At 42.4% G+C, this 21,660-nt stretch overlaps 1 protein-coding gene across 2 annotated transcripts in view; it reads right to left on the reverse strand.

Moving 5' to 3' along the window:
- The window catches only part of LOC139263476 (serine palmitoyltransferase 2-like), a 206,951-nt gene that overhangs the window by 18,406 nt on the left and 166,885 nt on the right, over positions 1–21,660 (reverse strand). The window lies entirely within an intron of this gene.

Raw genomic sequence — 21,660 nt, forward strand, 5'->3', positions numbered from 1 at the left:
AACCTGTTCAAACTTGGTGTACTGCTCCACAGGGCTAATGCTGCTCTTTCATGGTTTCAATAGAGCACTCCCATCGACATGGAGAAAACTACCCAATTGAAGATTGTTCCAAATGAACATCCCTGGCTTGCTTCGCCTTCAAATACTTGCCAAAAAGCTTGGCTCGTAAGAAAATAAGGATTGTTAATTTGATATTTCTGGACTTGAAAGCTATTCATAGCATTGGGTTGCACATCAATACACATACAGCTTCACATTACTTATAAAAATCCACTTGCTGAATTCAATGGCACATCAGTTAATTGCACAGGCTGCATATTCTCAGCTGGCAAAGGCCATGTGCTGCAAGCAGGTTTAACTGAACATGAAACAAACAGCTGGGAGCTTGTTTGAAAGTTGCAATACGCTGTTGGTGATTATACCAATCTCGAAATTGGACAGAGGTAGCAAATACAATTTAAAACAATTAAGGTAAAGTATTACGCAGTGGCTGAAAAATGGGAACACAAGTATAGAATTAAATTAACGCAGGGAGACATAGAAGGAAAGCAGGAAGAATTTCTTTAGTCCAAGTGTGACGTGTTTAGAATAATCTCTCATGTAAGGTAATAGAGGCAAAAACATCGGGGTTATTCAAGGTTCAGGTAAATGCCATTATGGAGAGTTAATGTACTATAGTACAGAATGAGCTTTGATGGGCATTGGCCTTTCTTATGCTTGTATAAAGTTGGAGCTTCATTCTTGAAGTTTATAAAGAAGGACTTGTATTTTATAAAGAAGGACTTGTATTTATATAGCGGCTTTCACAACCGACGTCCCAAAGCATTTTACAGCCAGTGAAGTACTTTTGAAGTGTAGTCACTGTTGTGATGTAGGAACACGGCAGCCAATGTGTACACAGCAAGCTCCTACAAACAATATGATAATGATCAGATCATCATTTAGTGAATGTTGATTTAGGGGAATAAATATTGGCCAGGACACCGGAGATACTTCCCCTGCTCTTTTTAAAAAAAAAAATAGTGCCATGGGATCTTGTATGCTCACCTGAGAGCAGACGGGGTCTCGCAGCACTGCACTGGAGTGTCAGCCTAGATTTTTGTTCACAAGTCTCTGGAGTGGGTCTTGAACCCACAACCTTCTGACCCGGGTGAAAGTGCTGCTAACTCCAGTTATGAAATAACTGCAAGCTGATGTAGTTAAGATATGTCGCAGCACGTTGATTTTTCACAGAATCCGATTTGTGCAACTTATGAAATTTTGAAGCATGAATTCTGAAAAAAGTGTGTCATCAACTTTAAACAAAACCAAGAATGTTGTAACATGATTAGATTGGAGTTACTGATCTCGCAAGGGAACAATTAATAGATGCATCTGCTCCAGTTACCCCACAACCTATAAGGTTCAGTACCTCCAATAATGTCATTCACATTTTCAAACAATATCTACAGTACCAGTTTATCCAGCGAGTAGTTAAGACTTAGAGCAAGAAGGTCCTAGGTTAAATCCCCCATCTGTACTGAATTAGCTCACTTCAGCTGAAGCAAGGTGAAATATCTGGGTTCATTCTCAGGTTGGCAAACAGTAACCAGTGGGGTGCCGCAGGGATCAGTGCTGGGACCCCAACTATTTACAAACTATATTAACGACTTGGAGGAGGGGACCAAGTGTAACGTAGCCAAGTTTGCCGATGATACATAGATGGAGGAAAAGCAGAGGGGAAAACACAAAAAATCTGCAAAAGGACCAGGCTAAGTGAGTGGGCAAAAATTTGGCAGATGGAGTATAATGTAAAGTGTGATGTCATGCACTTTGGCAAGAAAAAAAAGTCAAAGAGCAAATTATTATTTAAATGGAGAAAGATTGCAAAGTGCCGCAGGACAGTGGGACCTTGGGGTACTTGTGCATGAAACACAAAAGGATAGTATGCAGGTACAGCAAGTGATCAGGAAAGCCAATGGAATCTTGGCCTTAATTGCAAAGGGGATGGAGTATAAAAGCAGGGAAAGTCTTGCTACAGTTGTACAGGTTTTGGTGAGGCCACCCCTGGAATGCAGCATGCAGTTTTGGTTTCCATAGTTACAAAAGGATAGACTTGCTTTGGAGGCAGTTCAGAAGGTTCACAAGGTTGATTCCAGAGATGAGGGGGTTCACTTAAGAAAGGTTGAGTAGGTTGGGCCTCTACTCATTGGAATTCAGAAAAGGTGATCTCATCGAAACGTATAAGATTGAGGGGGCTTGACAAGGTGGCTGCAGAGAGGATGTTTCCAATGGGGGAGACTAGAACTAGAGGGCATAATCTTAGAATAAGGAGCCACCCATTTAAAACTGAGATGGGGAGAAATTTCTTCTCAGAGGGTTGTAAATCTGCCTCGGAGAGCTGTGGAAGCTGGAACACTGAATAAATTTAAGACAGAAATAGACAATTTCTTAAACAGTAAGGGGATAAGGAGTTATGGAGAGCGGGCAGAGAAGTGAACTCAAGTCCATGATCAGATCAGCAATGATTGTATTAAATGGCAGAGCAGGCTCAAGGGGCCGTATAGCCTATTCCTGCTCCTATTTCTTATGTTCTTATGAATGCACAGTTGTCCTTGGTACAATTGGGTTGGGGAAGGGGGCAATTTTAAAAAATCAGCATCCCAATCACCATCCAGTGACTCCTGTTTGAAAGCACCAACACCAATGCCAGGAGAGAACAGGATCAGGCTGAGCTGCAATGCCCTTCCTGAGGAAACAGCTTCCCAACACTCGTTTGTTTAACAAGGGACTAGCCACTTAAAGGTACTGTGGGGTTGGTGCAGTAGCACTCACCCCTTGAAAAAATAATTTTCTCCATCAAAACCAGAACCAATACACTTCTCATGGGAATAAGACTGTGACCAACACTATTCCTCACTGTCGGGAACTTGAAGTGCAAAAAAGAAAGATTTGGCTCCCGGCGTAACTCATTAAATGCATTAATGTGTGACTGCACAGTTTTATTTCACCAACTAATCACATTAATTCCCAACCGAGCAGGAACTTTCAGCAAGGAGCAGGGTGGTGGTTTGAAAATACGTATGGTTTTAAGCTTGCATTCAATGGCAGGATGCAGCAGCTATTAGTTTGTGCTTTTGTTTACTTTTCCTTTAAGTACAAGACATACAAGTACAAGTACACCAAATGACACCGTGCCTTTAAAATGAACAAATTACAACTCCTCTGGCCGAGGGCCACTTAGCTCCCTTCACATCTTGCTGTGATTGCCCGGGTGTGTAAACCAAACAGTTCTTACCGACAGGGTGCCGGAATGTTCTATTGCTCAGTTCAAATGCTGAGCACAAATGGAGAACCGACAGCTGTAGTCAAGAGATGTCTGTATTGAAATACCTGGAGAGCAAATGGTGTCCTCTGCACTGGTTTTGGGCCAGCATATTCACACAAATTACTCTCCATACAAGCTCAACAAAAAGATGACTGGAGGCTACAAGTTAGAGTCAAAGGTTGATAATATGCAAAATCTAAGGATAATGTTCACTGTATAGGAATTATCGACATGGATACATCGCAATAAGTAAAGTCTGATAACAGCACCTTCTATTATCACACCATCCAGTATTACAAATCATCATCATAGGCAGTCCCTCGAAGCAAGGATGACTTGATTCCACGCCAAAAAGGGATCAGTTCACAGGTGTTTCAAAAGACCAAATATTCCAGATCCCGAACTACATCTTGGAGGGTGGAAGATGCCTGTGTTTGGATTTTTTTTTAAATAAACGTGGGCTGGCCGTTGCACCCCAGCCACCACACGGGCTTGACAGAGCTAGGTCTTGGTCCAGTAGCAAGGATTACCCAAGACATCTGGAGACCAGCTCTGCTGCACGGACCAAGCGTGCACACATATCGCAGTGTGGGCTGGCCCGTGCTGCCCATGGCCTCTTCTGGGCCCCAATCAACCTGCAACAGAAAGGGGTTTGAAGCCACGAGTTGTGCAATCAGTTCCGTGTAGTTGTGGTGTGAAGTTATTCCCTAAATTTAGCCAACATGTTGTTCCCTGATTAATCAGGTTAATTCTACTTTCTAATAATGTTAACAATTTATGTAATTCAATATCTCCTGCTGATCAAGATGGGTAAAAAGAAAAATTCAAAAATTTAACACATGCATCACGTTCCTGTCATTTTCTGCAGAAGACATACCTGGATTGATTTAAGGGTTCTGGTTACATGAAACCATAAGAATGAAGCAATTATCTGTTGTATAAATGTTTAAATTGTGTCAAACAGCAACATTTCAATTTCAGCACATGTTTTTTGATAAAAATCCCTAAAGTGGCTATTTCAGGCTCAGTCAGCAAGGAAACAAGTGTTATAATAAATCTCAAAATTCCTTAGAATAAATTCGAGTCGCTCTGATCTTTCTAGAATAACCAATCCCCCGAAGGCTGATTGATTGACTGTTAGCAAACTGAAGGTGCTGAACTTACCGATTAACAGCATAGCTTTTCTTTGCCCAAAACTAACTTAAAATAAACAGGCCCTCTTATTTCAATGCCCTCAGCCATGTACATAGGAAAATGAGAGATAGGTAAAGGCCCACTGGTTCATCCAGCCTGGCTCACACAACTGCCAATGCCTTGTGCATCACAATATATGCACTCCATCCAAGTGCAGCGAAACCCTCCTGGGAAAGGTGACAAAACTAGATATTAAAAAGCCCAGGCCAATGAGGGAATAATAAAATCTGGAAAAATTCATCTCCGACCGTCTTCGGGAATCCAGGAGACCACTCGGGAACTGATTAACGTTATACAACACCTACCTTTATACACGGTCATCTCCACCCCAGGTAGAAACTAGATTCCGCTCTCGCTAGTTCTCGCCATACAGAACTGGAGATTGTGACCCTAGGTCCTCCCGAACCTAAAGTTGAAACAAACTGTCTACACAAACAATCTATTCCCTTCATCATCTTCTAAATCAAATCACCCCTAAATCTACACCTCTCTAAAATGTCGAGTCCCAGTCCTTTAAGCTTATCTTGGTAACTAAGATGCTTTAAACTGGGTATGAATCATGTGACCCGCCTCTGCACCCTTTCCAAAGCCTCTATCACCTACCATGTAATAATGATTGCCATAGCCATTCTGATTCCATAAACTTGTTTTTTCCCAGATTAAGGCTAAAAGTGAATGCAAATTGTGTCAGGTGAGCTCATACTCGCAATCAAGCAGTGGTGTATTGGATGTTTCATGAGACCCATGACATTTCACACCCTTGCCTTCATCTTATTCAAATTAAAAACAGGAGCCTGTATTTGATAGATTCACAACATGCAAACTATCAAAAGACTACAGCAGTGATGTTCTCTCCAATTGTATTTTATTTTATAAATTAACACTTAGAATGAAGCACATGCCAGTTTTAAAGGAAAATCACTCTTTCCAGTATATTATTCACCCCATTCTATTTATTTACTGCAATTTAGCATCCATCTTATTCCTCTGGTGCACCTCTGTTCTTGGATTGCCAAAAATGTTTCTCATTCAATACACCCCCCACACACACACATTCCCTTCCCCAAAGGACTGTCAGGATTCTGTAGTTCCACTAAAAGCTTTATTCTTAAATGAACATTTGCCAAAGATGAACTTACAAGAGAGTTTTAAAATCACTGGCAATATTTATCTTTTATTTTAAGGCCATGCGGAAACTAATATGTGAACAGAGCGCTGCCAACATAACTGGGTCATACAGTGAGCAGTGTAACTAGAGAAAGCCACTAGTTGTGATAACAGGAACACGAGGACAGCAATATCCCCGGTAGAGTAATTCACACCCATGCCGATTGGCTTCACTGAAATTTCTGTTGAACTATGAATAAATGCAGCAATTGGAACATCTTTAGCCCAGTTACAGAAAGAAGCTCGAGATCTTACACACCACAGAAAATAAAATCCTGGGGAGGAGGACGAGAAGAATACAGATTAAAGAAGATAGCTCAGTGAAAACCATACTGGATGAACAGTTTTAGCAGCTCGATTTGTTTACACAGGAGAGTAATTGGCCCCTAATTTAAATTGGGTTGTAAGAGTATCAAAGCAAACTCCTCTGCCAACCCGTATTAGTAGCTTGTTCTAAAGATGAAAAGTTCCCACCACATTAAAGTTGGAGCACGAGAATGAAACGTGGCCATTTGATCAGTTTCACCAGCAAAGCAGAAAAATATCCCATTTCCTAAAGTCTGCCACAGGCAAACCCCGACTTGGAATTAAAGCAGGAAGCTCAAAATTAACAGTAAAGATTGTGGTTCAACATTTGCTACCATGGAAGGGTGTAAATACAGGTTAGTATATTTAGTTTTTAAAAATCGTTCATGTTCAGTTAATAAGCAGACACGAGTCCTTGGGCTGCAGTGTCGAATCTGCAGCTCTTCAGCCCTGGCAATTCAGCCCTCGACCGCTAGGCAACTCTGTCTTATTTGCACTTATTTTCTTTGCGTGCTGCTTTGTCCTGTTTAAAACTTGGTGCGAGAATTTCGGTTTTCAGTGAAAACGGTACGCCAAAATTTTGCTGTGCGACCGTTTTTAGGCCTTTAATTAAAAATCGGCATTGCATGAGGATTCGCAATACAAACTGAGCATTTTGGCAACTTTAGTCCGGGGCCAATGGGGTTGGGGGGGTGGGGGAAGAAAAAAAGAAAAAAAAAAGTTTACAAAACCCTTGCCTACTAAATCGCTGGAAGAGAATTAATAAAAACTTCAACATACTTTAAAAAAAAACAGGTCTTCATACTTACAGCTGCTGGCAGGGCTGCACCGCAGGTTTGACCCAGTCGGTATTCTGGGCACAGAATACAGGTCCCGAGAGCGCCAAAAATAGATTGCAAACAATGCTATGTTGCACGACGGCACTCCTTGGAAGCGCCGCTGCAAAGAGGTACCCTGAAGATCCCACCGACCGGGTTTTGGCCTTGGAGGGTCAAATTGCGGCTAAAACCCAGGTCGCAAAGTCGGCGAAATTCTAGCCCACAGGTGTAAGTTTGAAAAGGCTGCTTTTAAGTGCTGATGCCTCACTGGTGGGTAAATCTTAAAATCAGACAGCCAAAGTAGGTTAGTATCAGCAGCTCGAGATATATGCAAATTAATACTTTGTATGTGGCCTACTCAATCATATGCACCTACGCAGCCCACAAGGACAGAAGTGTGGACACCAGTGAGTTACAGTATAGCTCAGAGCAGTATTAGATTATAGCAAAATCAAAGTCTGGCCAATGGACAGCTCAGATTCCAATTGCACATCACAAAAGAACAGTTCTGCCAGTCGGATTATAGTAGAACGCACAACTTTGCACTATGCACACTTCAGCAGTGTGCATATACAATCGTGGAAACTTTAGCTCAGCTGATGGTGTACATTTTGTCCAATTATACCGGCCCTATTGCCACCCAGTCAACATCAGCTAACTCAGCACAGAGCGCTTCAAGAATATTTATACCACCCCGGTGGTGATGCATCAAATAAAACTTTTTTCCCGGTTATTGAGAGATCCGGCCTTCAGATGATTTATTCGAGAGAGATATATATAAAATTTATCTTCAGCAACGAGTTGTATTTATGTAAAGCACTCCTCACACAACCTAGTACGTCAGAGTCATCATCATCATCATCGGCTGTCCCTCGGAATCGAGGAAGACTTGCTTCCACTCTTAGCTTGAGTTCTTAGGTGGCTGAACAGTCCAATACGGGAATTAGTCTGTCACAGGTAGGGCAGAGAGTCGTTGAAAGAAAGGGTGGGTGGGACAGGTTTGTCGCACGCTCCTTCTGCTGCCTGCGCTTGATTTCTGCATGTTCTCGGCGATGAGACTTGAGATGCTCAGCACCCTCCCAGATGCACTTCCTGCACTTAGGGTGGTCTTTGGCCAGGGACTCCCAGGTGTCAGTGGGGATGTTGCATTTTTTCAAGGAGGCTTTGAGGGTGTCTTTGAAATGTTTCCTCTGCCCACCTTGGGCTCGCTTGCCATGTAGGAGTTCAAAGTAGAGCACTTGCTTTGGGAGTCGTGTGTCAGGCATGCAAACAATATAGAAACATAGAAACAGAAAATAGGTGCAGGAGTAGGCCAGTCGGCCCTTCTAGCCTGCACCGCCATTCAATGAGTTCATGGCTGAACATTCAACTTCAGTACCCCATTTCTGCTTTCTCGCCATACCCCTTGATCCCCCTAGTAGTAAGGACCTCATCTAACTCCTTTTTGAACATATTTAGTGAATTGGCCTCAACAACTTTCTGTGGTAGAGAATTCCACAGGTTCACCACTCTCTGGGTGAAGAAGTTCCTCCGCATCTCGGTCCTAAATGGCTTACCCTTTATCCTTAGACTGTGACCTCTGGTTCTGGACTTCCCCAACATTGGGAACATTCTTCCTGCATCTAACCTGTCTAATCCCGTCAGAATTTTAAATGTTTCTATGAGGTCCCCTCTCATTCTTCTGAACTCCAGTGAATACAAGCCCAGTTGATCCAGTCTTTCTTGATAGGTCAGTCCCGCCATCCCGGGAATCAGTCTGGTGAACCTTCGCTGCACTCCCTCAATAGCAAGAATATCCTTCCTCAGGTTAGGAGACCAAAACTGTACACAATACTCCAGGTGTGGCCTCACCAATGCCCTGTACAACTGTAGCAACACCTCCCTGCCCCTGTACGCAAATCCCCTTGCTATGAAGGCCAACATGCCATTTGCTTTCTTAACCGCCTGCTGCACCTGCATGCCAACCTTCAATGACTGATGTACCATGACACCCAGGTCTCTTTGCACCTCCCCTTTTCCTAATCTGTCACCATTCAGATAATAGTCTGTCTCTCTGTTTTTACCACCAAAGTGGATAACCTCACATTTATCCACATTATACTTCATCTGCCATGCATTTGCCCACTCACCTAACCTATCCAAGTCGCTCTGCAGCCTCACAGCATCCTCCTCGCAGCTCACACTGCCACCCAACTTAGTGTCATCCGCAAATTTGGAGATACTACATTTAATCCCCTCATCTAAATCATTAATGTACAGTGTAAACAGCTGGGGCCCCAGCACAGAACCTTGCGGTACCCCACTAGTCACTGCCTGCCATTCTGAAAAGTACCCATTTACTCCTACTCTTTGCTTCCTGTCTGACAACCAGTTCTCAATCCATGTCAGCACACTAACCCCAATCCCATGTGCTCTAACTTTGCACATCAATCTCTTGTGTGGGACCTTGTCAAACGCCTTCTGAAAGTCCAAATATACCATATCAACTGGTTCTCCCTTGTCCACTCTACTAGAAACATCCTCAAAAAATTCCAGAAGATTTGTCAAGCATGATTTCCCCTTCACAAATCCATGCTGACTTGGACCTATCATGTCACCTCTTTCCAAATGCACTGCTATGACATCCTTAATAATTGATTCCATCATTTTACCCACTACCGATGTCGGGCTGACCGGTCTATAATTCCCTGTTTTCTCTCTCCCTCCTTTTTTAAAAAGTGGGGTTACATTGGCTACCCTCCACTCTATAGGAACTGATCCAGAGCCAATGGAATGTTGGAAAATGACTGTCAATGCATCCACTATTTCCAAGGCCACCTCCTTAAGTACTCTGGGATGCAGTCCATCAGGCCCTGGGGATTTATCGGCCTTCAATCCCATCAATTTCCCCAACACAATTTCCCGGCTAATAAGGATTTCCCTCAGTTCCTCCTCCTTACTAGACCCCCCGACCCCTTTTATAACCGGAAGGTTGTTTGTGTCCTCCTTCGTGAATACCGAACCAAAGTACTTGTTCAATTGGTCCACCATTTCTTTGTTCCCCGTTATGACTTCCCCTGATTCTGACTGCAGGGGACCTACGTTTGTTTTTACTAACCTTTTTCTCTTTACATATCTATAGAAAGTTTTGCAATCCGTCTTAATGTTCCCTGCAAGCTTCTTCTCATACTCCATTTTCCCTGCCCTAATCAAACCCTTTGTCCTCCTCTGCTGAGTTCTAAATTTCTCCCAGTCCCCAGGTTCGCTGCTATTTCTGGCCAATTTGTATGCCACTTCCTTGGCTTTAATACTATCCCTGATTTCCCTTGATAGCCACAGTTGAGCCACCTTCCCTTTTTTATTTTTACGCCAGACAGGAATGTACAATTGTTGTAGTTCATCCATGCGGTCTCTAAATGTCTGCCATTGCCCATCCACAGTCAACCCTTTAAGTATCATTCGCCAATCCATCCCAGCCAATTCACGCCTCATACCTTCAAAGTTAGCCTTCTTTAAGTTCTGGACCATGGTCTCTGAATTAACTGTTTCATTCTCCATCCTAATGCAGAATTCCACCATATTATGGTCACTCTTCCCCAAGGGGCCTTGCACAACGAGATTGCTAATTAATCCTCTCTCATTACATAACACCCAGTCTAAGATGGCCTCCCCCTAGTTGGTTCCTCGACATATTGGTCTAAAAAACCATCCCTTATGCACTCGAGGAAATCCTCCTCCACCGTATTGCTTCCAGTTTGGTTAGCCCAATCTATGTGCATATTAAAGTCACCCATTATAACTGCTGCACCTTTATTGCATGCACCCCTAATTTCCTGTTTGATGCCCTCCCGAACATCACTACTACTGTTTGGAGGTCTGGCCCACCCAATGGAGCTGGTCGAGTGAGGTCAGTTATTTGATGCTTTGCAAGTAACATACACTTGATGAAACTCTTTTAGGCATACACTTGAAGCAGTGGGAAAAACAAAGGCAGCTGCATATAATGACCCCTTGATTCCCTGCCATATTGGAGATGATTGGGAATTACGCAATGATTGGGACTGCCCATTAAACCTGATAAAAGGCTTCCACGGTATCAATGTCACTGGCATTATTTAGTAAATAGAGTCTCACACTGAATGCACGCTGAAGACATTGGAGAAATAGGTTATCAGCGACAACATTTGCCACAATTGAATTCCTTGAATGCAAGGCTCTTGGAAATTGGATGAGGAGTTATTGTGGATTCCCAGTTTCAGAATGTTTGATCAGTGTCAAGTACATTTAGTTTGGAAGGCCTATTTGTAACTTGCACCTTTCAGGGACTATAAATACACAGCTAGCAATTAAGATTTCCCATATTTAAGACATTTAAGAAACACCACGACAAGTTATGCTGATCACACTGCAAACTGCAATTTTAATGGTGGTAGTACAGGTGTAAAACAGCAGGTTGAACATATTGGAGTGTCATAGCATGATCCATTGCACCTGTACCCACTCTTTGAAAGAGCTAGCTAATTAGTTCCACTCCCTTTACATTATACAATTTATCATAGACTTAAGACTTGCAACGGCCTAAATTTCTTCTGCTTTTGGCCCACTCCCTACCAGAGTGTGCCACCTGATTGACTGTTGCAGTTTTAGAATTTAAACCAAAGATTCTTTTTGGTCATTGGAGCTAGAAAAAAAAGTTAAGGAAACTACTTTAAAAAGATGTTTTGAAAACACGGGGAAGAAAGTTACTTTAAATAAATTAGGTTACACAGAAAGATCAACTTAGGGAGAGGGGAGAGCAAATACGGAAAGTTAGAATGAAGTGCTTTTTTTAAAAAAGCAAAGATGACCTGTTTTTACTTTTATTTCTCTTGTGCTTGGTGCAAAGGACTATTCCAGTCAGCGATATCTTTCTCCCTACAAATCAGTGTGTGACTTTATAAACAAACACAAAACCTGGTAATGTAGTGAGCCCAGGGATTAAACAGCGATCCTCACAGCTATTTATCTTACTGGATATGTCATCAGCTCCCCTGCTATGATCTAGACTTCATGAAGTGGTCGAATGAGGTCATCAGCTCATGGCTCAAGACTATACACTACAGGTTTATTAAAAACAGAAGCAATACTAGACCTAGATCAGTGTCTGTATGTGGGACTTTGCTGGACCTAGAGTCTTTAGCTCCCATCTCAATGGACTCAGAATTGAACTGCTGCAAGGCTGTCTGCTATCTTTTCCAACACCTCTGAAATTTGACCAGGAACAAAGGAAATCAAGTACGTGTCCTTTAGACTTGGTTATTATACACTTGAGGATAGAGAAAATATTTGCAGCCCCAGGGGCTACCCCTTGGAGTGGCAGCATATTCTGGCTACGAGATGCAAGCCAAAAATTCTTCGCCTTGCTGCAACCGCATTTAACCATACCTGGACCGAAACTTCTGGTGAAATCAACATAAACGGCTTTGCAATTAACACATTAAAGCCAATATGTCTAACCTCAGCCAGTTGTGTGTGTCTCAAGGTGGGTACACTGCAATAGTAGGTTATTTCATTATTCAAAATTGGTTTAAAAACCAAAAATACTTGAGAAAAGACAGGACAAAAATACACCATGAACAAAATACTTCATTTTATCATCTTGCAGTCTCTCTCAAGGTGGACACAGCTCAACACATCTTATTGAAAGTGGAGCTCTTGCTCACTCAACTTGGTTCCTTTGCCTCAAAGGCTTTCACACAGTGAGCTCATTCCATTCATGGTCATCTCCAGAGATGTAAAATTGAGACCCCAACTGCCTGTATTCTTAAAATAATCCCATGGCAAATTGGCTGGCGTATTTTACTACACAACAGGAACTACAGTTCAAAAAAGTAATTCACTTTATATGAAACACTTCGGGATATGATGACGTGACAAGGCATTATACGGAATTGCAAGTTACTTCCCTCTCCAGAGTTGTACTGTGACTGGCCTGGTTGCTATCCTATGTTTCTCTGACTATTTAGTGCATGCTACCTCTTCAACAACAACTTGTATTTATGTAACGCCTTTAACATAGTAAGACAGGAGCGTTATGAAACAAAATTTGACAGACACACAAGGAGAAATGATGGCAGATGACCAAATGCTTGGTCAAAGAGGTAGGTTTTAAGGAGCGTCTTAAAAAGGAGGAAAGAAAGACGGGTAGAGGGGCAGAGAGGTTTAGGGAGGGAATTCCAGAGCCTAGGGCCTCGGCAGCTGAAGGCACAGCCACTGATGATAGAGCGATTATAATCAGATGCTCAAGAGGCCAGATTTGAAGGAGCGCTGATATCTCAGGGATTGTTCGGCTGGAGATGAGAAAAGGGCAAGGACATGGATTTGCAAACATGAGAATTTTAAAATTGAGGCATTGCTTAACCAAGAGTCAATGCAAGTCAGCGAGCACATTGACTGAACGTGCAGTCAACTTGCAGATGCTTTAAGCAGGGAATTAAATCTCACGCGGTTAAGTAGTCAGTTAGCGTATGCAGACATTTATTTTTGGAAAGTGAGAGGGGAGGGGAATAGGGAGGGGGGGAAGAAAGTACACCAGAAACCAAGCTGCTCAGAAGCCTAGTAGGGCATACATCAGGTAGTTTATGGGACAGGACAGGGAGAAGAGCAGGAAATATTGCAGCCAAGTTTGTAAATTTATAGGAAACTATTAGGAGAGGGGGGGGTGGGGGGGGGTGGGGAAGAACCTTCATGTATCTATCTTGGAGAATCTTCTTGTGGGAATATATAAAAGGTGCAAAAAAATCATTTAGCAGATTTATACATTGTTTTTGAAGCAGATGCTGCATTTCCCATGGCCTGTTAACTCGATCAGCTTCGCTGGGCAGGCTACATAGTATGCATGCCAGCTACGAGACCCCCCAAGCAAATGCTTTATGCGGAGCACATTCGTGGTAAATGAGCCAAAGGAGGACACCCTCAAAGCCTCGCTGGTAAAGTGCGACATCACCACTGACACCTGGGAGACCCTGGCCGCAGACCACCAGAGGAGAAAGTCCATCCGGGAGGGCGTTGAGCTCTTCGAGTCTCGGCACGGAGCATGGAGAGGCCAATTGCAGGCAGCGGAAGGTGTGTGCAGCAAACCAGCCCCACAGGCCCCTTCCCTCGACAAATGTCTGTCCCATCTGTGACATGGTCTGTGGCTCTCGTTTTGGACTGTTCAGCCATCAAACAACTTACTTTGGGAGTGGAAGCAAGTCTTCTTCGATTCTGAGGGACTGCCTATGATGATGATGATGGTGATAACAGGTGAAGGGTTAAAAATATACAAACATGTCAGTTTATGTATATTGTATGTGATTTGGATGTTGTGCATGCATCAACATTTTCCGAAAGTGGCTTTAATAATTCAGGTAGACTTCCAAAATAGTCAATTTTAACAGTATTCTTTCAAGAGGGGAAAATAATAGAAAGTGCAGGGGTGAAATTAAAAAAAGGAAATTAGGAAAGCAAAGAGGGCATGAAAAAAATATTGGAAAGTAAAATCAAGGAAAGCCTAAAGATGTTTTATAAATGCATTAAAAGCAAGAGAATAACTAAAGAAAGAATAGGGCTCATTAGAGACCATAAAGACAGCCGGATTGTAGAGGCAGAAGACGTGGGTTTGGTTATTAATGAATACTTTGCATCTGTTTTCACAAAAGAAGAGGACGATGCAGACGCTGCAATCAGGGAAGAGGGGTGTGAAATATCAGATGAAATAAACAGAGCGAGGAAGTATTAAGGGGGTTAGCATCTCAAAGTGGATAAATCCCCAGGCCCGGATGAAATGTATCCCAGGCTGTTGAGAAGTAAGAGGGAAAATAGCAAAGGCTCTGACCATTTTCCAATCCTCTCTGGCTCCAGGTCTAGTGCCAGAGGACTGCTAATGTTGCACCGTTGTTTTAAAAAAAAAAGGGGGAAAAGGATAGACCAAGTAATTACAGGCCAGATAACCTAACCTCGGTGGTGGGAAAATTATTGGAAAAAATTCTGAAGGACAGGATAAACCTTCATTTAGAAAGACATGGATTAATTAAGGACAGTCAGCATGGATTTGTTAAGGGAAGGTTGCGTCAGACTAACTTGATTGAATTTTTTTTGCGGTGGTAACAAGGAGGGCCGATGAGGATTGTGCGTTTGGTGTAGTGTATATGAATTTTAGCAAGGCTTTTGATAAGGTCCCACATGGCAGGCTCGTCACTAAGTAAAATCCCATGACATCCAAGGTAAAGTGGCAAGTTGGATTCAAAATTGGCTCAGATGTTGGAAGCAAAGAGTAATGGTCAATGGGTGCTTGTGACTGGAAGGCTATGTCTAGTGGGGTTCCACAGGGCTCAGTACTAGGTCCCTTGCTTTTGTGATATACATCAATTTAGACTTGAGTGTAGGAGTATGAAGTTTGCAGATGATATCAAAATTGGCCATGTGGTTGAAGAAAGCAGCTGTTGACTGCAGGAAGATATCAATGAACTGGTCAGGTGGGCAAAATGGTGGCAAATGGAATTCAATCCAGAGAAGTACGAGGTAATGCATTTGGGAAGGGCTAACAAAGCAAGGGAATACACATTAAATGGTAGGACACCAAGTGTAGAGGAACAAAGGGACCTTGGAGTACATGTCTACAGATATCTGAAGGTAGCAGGAAATGTAGATAAGGTGGTTAAGGCAGCACATGGGATACTTGCCTTTATTAGCTGAGGCATAGAATATAAGAGCAGGAAGGTTATGCTTCAACTGTATAAAACACTAGTTAGGCCACAGCTAGAATACTGTGTGCAGTTTTGGTCACATTACAGGAAAGCTGTGATTGCACTGGAAAGGGCACAGAGGAGATTTACATGGATATTGCCTGGATTGAATAATTCTAACGATGAGGAAAGATTGGATAGGCTGGCGATGTTTTCTTTGGAAGAGGCTGAGGGCAGACCTAATTGAGGTGCATAAAATTATGAGAGGGGTCTAGATAGAGTGGATAGGAAGGACCTATTTCCCTTAGCAGAGGGGTCAATAACCAGGGGGCATAGATTTAAAGTGATTGGTGGAAGGTTTAGAGGGGATTTGAGAAATATTTTCACCCAGAGGGTGGTGGGGGTCTGGAGCTCACTGCCTGAAAGGGTGGTAAGAGGCAGAAACCCTCACAGCATTTTAAAAACTACTTGGATATGCACTTGAAATGCCATAACCTACAGGGCTACAGACCAAGAGCTGGAAAGTGGGATTAGGCTGGAAAACTGTCGGCCAGCACGGATATGATGGGCTAAATGGCCTCCTTCTGTGCTATAAATTTCTATGATTCTATGAAACAAAAGTATTCTATTCTTTTGCCAAAAACTGATGGCCTTTATAAAACCAGGAGAGAACACATGAATACATATACAGTAAAGAGGTCTTTGTTATACACAAGGGTGTACAAGTTGAAGCAATTTAAAGCCTGGAACCATTAATCATGATTGTAGTTCAGAGTTTCAGCCAAGTGATTTGATATCTTTTATGTCACTATGTAATTCTATTGCCCAAGATCTTACACCCTCATGGTTCTGGCGCCAGAACTTGTATTAAGGTAGTATCGTTTTCAACTTCCCACGCACTGTTTGCAGGTAAAGTTACAGCCCTCAAGTGCAGTCGACAGCTTTAAAGAAGTCAGTTCTTGTTGATTTTCCCTCCCCAGACATGAGCATATGCACCCTAACCAGTGTTCTGCTACATACCGAGAGACATCAATAAATACAACTCAGACTAAGTTGGATTACAAGCAGCCAAACAAGGGGGTTCACCTGCAAAACAGATCAACACGTGAAATTCATCCTTTAAACATTACTTTTTAGATTAATTTATGGAGTTTGAATGTTTTTTTTTTGCTGTTGTTGGCCCAATCAGGGTTAGAGACAAGTATTTGAAATTGAACATGAAACTTTGAGGTCTGTGCAATCTTAAGTGATATGTTTGCAACATCAAGATGAAGTGACACTCATTACCTGTATTTTGGGAAATAACCAGAAAACAAGCATTTCAAATGCTGGTACTTCAATCTGCCAATAATATGGTTAAAGAACAGAGCAAAACTGAAGTCATGATTTTGAACATGGTTACAAAAATATCAGCAGTACACGTGTCAGCTTGGCTCAGTTGGAAGCACCATCATCCAAGTCAGAAGACTGTGGGTTCAAGAGCACACAATCAAGGCTGACATCTCAGTGCAGCACTGAAGGAATGCTTCATTGTCAGAGGTTCAGTCATTCGGATGAGACATTAGACAGAATACAGTCTACTGTGGATGAAAAAAATCCCATTACACTTATTTCAAGAACGGAGTTCTCCTGGTCTCCTGGCCAACATTCCACCCATCACCAAAAAACATCTGGTGGTTCATTTATTTGCTATTTGTGGAACCTTGCTGTGCACCAATGACTGCGGTGCTCACCTACATGAAACAATGCCTGCACTTTTGAAATGCTTTGGGACAGTCATGTGATAAAGCGTTATATAAATGCAAATATTTTCTTTCTCTACTCATCTTGAGTGCTAGTTATGACAGCATCAGACTCAAAACCGTAATACTTATAGTCCAAGACAGATTCAAATAAATTTTGAAAAGGAGATAGTGACAACCACTCAAGTAGCTCCAGACAGTGATTGTGTCTGTGGAAATAGCTACAGCATGGACAGTCATAGAAACATAACAGGAGTAGGCTATTCAGCCCCTCAAGCCTGTTACCCCATTCAATTAAATCACAGCTGATCTACATCTGAACTCCATGTATCCGTCTTTGTTTCACGTCCCTGGATAACCATATCTAACAAAAATCTATTGATTTTGGTCTTGAAATTTTCAGTTGATCCAAGCATCTGCAGCCTTTTGGGGGAATGGGTTCCAGATTCTTATGTTCTTATTCCTAATACCCTGTGCGTGGAAAGAGTGCTTTGATTTCACTCCTAAATAGCCTAGCTGTAATTTGAAGATTATCCCCTCTGGTTCTGGAATCTCCCACCAGTGGAAATAGTTTCTCCTTCTACCCAACAAATCCCTTAATCATTTTAAAACACCTTGATTAGATCACCCCATAACCTTCTAAACTAGAGGGAATAGAAAACATGTTTATGCAATCTGTCCTTATACTTTAACCTTTTAAGCTTTGGTAACAGTCTGGTGAATCAGAGACCTGAAGGTTTGATGCCCAAAACTTAATGCAGTACTCAATGGGGTCTGACAAAAGCTACACACAACTGAAGCAACACTTGCTCACTTTTGAATTCCAACCCCCTTGAAATAAAGGACATTCCATTAACCTTTGACAATGTGTGTCTCAGATCCAAAGTGAAATCCATCTGCCATAGTTTTCCCCCCACTTAGTCTGTTCTATGACCCTTTATAACTTCCTCCTCGCATCAATACAACTTGTTATCTGCAAACTTGGAGATACAACTTTACTCCTTGTTCAGTCATTAATATATGGTGAAAAGCAGAGGCCCCAGCAGAGATCCCTGGGGAACACCACTTCTCACATCCCAATCAGAGAACAAATCCTTTGTCCATATGCTGTCTCCTACCTCAACCAATTACCAATCCGTATCACAAGGTTACCTCCAATTCCATATGCTGTTATTTTTGCTAATAATCCCTCGTGTGAAACCTTATTAAATATCTTCTGGAAGTCCATACATACCTCCATAGATGCTATGGATACAAAATTAGCTAAGTGACAGGAAATAGTGGCGAACAGTTGTTTTTCAAACTGGAGGAAGGTATTCTCCAGGGGTCAGTTCTGGGACCACTGCTTTTCTTTGGACTTGCGTGTACAGGGCACAATTTCAAAATTTGCAGACAACACAAAAATTGGAAGTATAGCAAACAGTGAGGAGGATAGTGATAGACTGCAAGAGAACATACAGGCTGGTGGAATGGGCGAACAGATGAAATTTAACACAGAAAAGTGCAAAGTGATGCATTTTGGTAGTGAGAATGAGGAGAGGAAATATAAACAAAAGGATACAATCATAAAGGGGGTGCTTGAACAGAGTGACCTGGGGTATGTGTGCACAAATCATTGAAGGTGGCAGGTTGAGAAAGCAGTTAAAAAGGCTTACGGGATCCTGGGCTTCATGAATAGAGGTAGAGAATACAAACAGGTGGAAATTATGATGAATCTGTATAAAACATTGGTTCGGCCTCAACTGGAGCATTGGGTTCAATTCTGGGCATCGCGCTTTAGGAAGGATGCGAAGGCCTTGGGGAGGGTGCAGAAAAGATATGAGAATGATTCCAGGGATGAGGGACTTCAATTATGTGGATAGACCGAAGAAGCTAGGGTTGTTCTCCTTGTGGTGAGGAAGAGGAAGAGGAAGAGGAAGAGGAAGAGGAAGAGGAAGAGGAAGAAGAGGAAGAGGAAGAGGAAGAGGAAGAGGAAGAGGGGGAAGAGAGGGAAAAGAGGAGGAGGAGGAGGAGGAGGAGGAGGGGGAGGGGGAGGGGGAAAGAGAGAGGAACTGTTCCCATTGGCAGAAGGGTTGAGAACCATAGGACACAAATTTAAGAACCAAAAGGCAACATAAGGAAAAGCTTTTTACGCAGCAAGTGGTTAACATCTGGAATGCACTGGATGCAGACTCAATCACAGCTTTCAAGAGGGAGTTCAATAAGTACCCGAAAGAAAAAAATTTTCAGGGCTGCGGGGAAAGAGTGGGTGAGTGGGACGAGCCGAGTTGCTCTTGCAAAGAGCTGGAAAGGGCTCGACGGGCTGAATAGCCTTCTTCCGTGCTGTAACCATTCTATGGCCCCAAGTTTCCACATGATTTGCTCCTGATTTTTTAGGAGCAACTGGTGGAGAACGGAGTATCTTAGAAATCGCAATTCTCCACATTTAAGTTTTCTGCAGTTTTAGTCAGGTAGAACAGTTTCACTTTTGAACAGAATTTTTTTTCCAAAATGGGGCGTGTCCGGCCACTGACGCCTGATTTGAAAGTTTCCAGTGAAAACGTACTCCAAACTAACTTAGAATGGAGCAAGTGAAGATTTTTGTAGGCTTGAAAAAAACCTTGTCGACACATTAAAAAATCAGGCGCAGGTTACAAATTAGGTGTCGGGAACGAGGTGGGGGGGGGGGGGGGGGGGGGGGAGAAAAGAGGGGAAGTCATTAAATTCTACAATAAATCCTTAGTTATACTTGTACAAATAAATCCAACCTGAATAAAAATTTATAAGCAAAGAAAAGATTAAATAAACCATGTTCCTACCTGTGTGAAAGTGCTTCAGGCAGGCCTTTCAGGCAGCGGTTTGCCATCGGGACCGACCAACGGCAGGGGGGAGGGAGGGAGAAGGCAGCAGGAAGCCTCATTACTTGAGGCAGCCGTTTGCCGACGGACAGCAGGGGGAGAAAGCTGCAAGAAGCCTCAGTGCTGATCATGGAAGGGCAATGTGGTTTTATTAAAAAAATGTTAAAAATTAAACAGCTACAAAGAATTTGAATAGTCTCAAACAAGTGCATGTGTCCCGTTTATCACAGTCTATCTTTAATTACAGAATGCACTCCCTCACCCTCACACACAGAAATATCAAGAAAATTAAAATACAAGCCTTTGCAAGGGTTCAATAAACAAATTTTCACTTTTTCTGCAGCACTTTTTAAAATGGCCGAGTGCCAATGTTTCCTTCAGACTGCGTGTGCGCGAACGCTCCAACGCGCACGTGCAGGGTTGCCGGCACGAAAAACACTCATTTAAATTGTACCCGCCCCCTCCTACTTACAAAATCGGCGCCCGTGGTAGGCTCCGCCCCCTGTGCGCCGCGCCAAGCAGCCATCGAGCTGCAAAGCGCTAGAGAATAGCGCGTTTTTTTCAGGCGCCGTTTTCGGCGCGAAAAACGGGCGCCCAGCTCGGAGGGGCGCCTGTTTTGCCGCGTGTGGAAACTTGGGGCCATCGATTCTACGCTCCCCAACGACCATGCTAGTGACATTCGCAAAATATCAAAATAGGTTGGACAGATTCTTCACAAATCTATGTTGACTGATCAGCTGATAATTGCTCAAATGACGAGTCACTGTCCCTGATCGATTCAAGTAACTTCCCCACAACTGATGTTAAATTGACAGGACTGTAGTTACCTGGTTTGCCATACCTATTTATTTTAATACCTTTAATACCATGAAGACCTGGAGATTTGTCCATCTCAAGTCCCTTTATTTTCACCGTTGCCATTTAAAAAAATACACGTATTAAATCAAATTAATTTCCTCTAACTTATTTTTAAGTTCCCTTGAATGGTTAGTATTTTCACCTCTTCCTCCACTGAAACAGATAAAGTATTTATTTAACAGGATGATAGGAATGTGGTAGAATATCTTTAAATGAAGGCTCTGAAACAATTAGTAACACTCTTCTGTTCTAATAGCTTGTTCAAAAAAAACTTTTAAAGCCCGAATCAATTACAATTCACATTAAACACTTCTATTGGAAGAACATTTTTTAGAAACTAGGATACTCATGAGGGTCACTGTACATCAAACCCATACTCGCACAGCACAGCTCCATCCAACTCAAAGAAACATTCCTAAAAAACTGATTCTTCTCCAATATTTTTATTGGCAGGCATGTATTGTCTCAGGCTTGGTCCCCCAGAGTACTCCAGATACTCTTGTGAAAACGTTGAATGACCTGAACCTTATGTTTGTATACATTGGTTGTAAACTTGAGGTACAAGGTTAATGGAAAGTTATGCTTTAATTCTGTGGTCACTGGAACAAAAAAAAAACAATTTAGATTGAGTAAAATGCAAATAGTAATTTATAGTAATCAAAAGTCACAGTCAAATGCAGAGGAATGCCACTTTCAGGGTTTTTAAAAAGGCAGGAGATTTACATGTCAAAGACTAGATGATATTCC

The sequence above is a fragment of the Pristiophorus japonicus genome, chromosome 4 (assembly GCF_044704955.1).
Source record: "Pristiophorus japonicus isolate sPriJap1 chromosome 4, sPriJap1.hap1, whole genome shotgun sequence".
NCBI lineage: Eukaryota > Metazoa > Chordata > Chondrichthyes > Pristiophoridae > Pristiophorus > Pristiophorus japonicus.